Source organism: Lucilia sericata, unplaced genomic scaffold (assembly GCF_015586225.1).
Source record: "Lucilia sericata isolate MDLA Ls3-8-SP2 unplaced genomic scaffold, ASM1558622v1 Contig000744F_arrow, whole genome shotgun sequence".
In the NCBI taxonomy this organism is placed as follows: Eukaryota; Metazoa; Arthropoda; class Insecta; order Diptera; family Calliphoridae; genus Lucilia; species Lucilia sericata.
The window spans coordinates 190,001-190,867 of NW_023994741.1; positions in this window are offsets into that span (position 1 = coordinate 190,001).

The following is an 867-nucleotide window of genomic DNA, read 5'->3' on the forward strand; positions in this document are numbered from 1 at the left end:
ACGAAAACTAACGAACTAACGAACTAACGAAAACGAACTAACGAATAACGAACTAACTAACTAACTACTAACTAACTAACGAACTAACGAAAACGAACTAACTAACGAACTAACTAACTAACTAACTAACGACTAACTAACTAACTAACTAACTAAACTAACTAACTAACTAACTAACTAACTAACTAACTAAACTAACTAACTAACTAACTAACTAGATAGACTAGACTATAGACTAGGCTATAGACTAGACTATAGACTTAACTATGGACTAGCCTATAGACTAGACTAGAGACTAGACTATACACTAGACTATAGACTAGACTATAGACTATACTATAGACTAAACTATAGACTTGACTATAAACTGGACTCTAGATTGGGCTGATTTTATTATTCCGCTTTAGTATTCCGCTTGTAGCACACCGAAATATTGGTCATGGACCCAGGTATTCTGATTTCTTATTAAATTCTGAGACGATCTGGCCATGTCCGTCTGTATGTCTGTTGAAAGCACGATAAAGTCCCAAGGAAAAGAGCTAGAGACTTGAAATTTTTCACAAATATTCTATACGTTTTCGCATGGCCCCTCGAAAAATTGCTTCAACAGTCATTACTGTTTTTAAATAAGTTTCTTATGATCCAAATGCTCTCTACCAAATTTTATGAGGATCGGTCGACAATTGACATAACCAATCATGAAAGGTCCCTCCAATAAATGACTTTAACGTCCATTACTGGTTTGGATTACTATTGCAGAAATTCAAAATAATTATGTTTCTTGCGAATTCCTTATATTGAATTTTATAAGGAAAACCATCATATTGGCAGCAGTGGTTAATCTATGTCTGAAAATAATTGTACTTG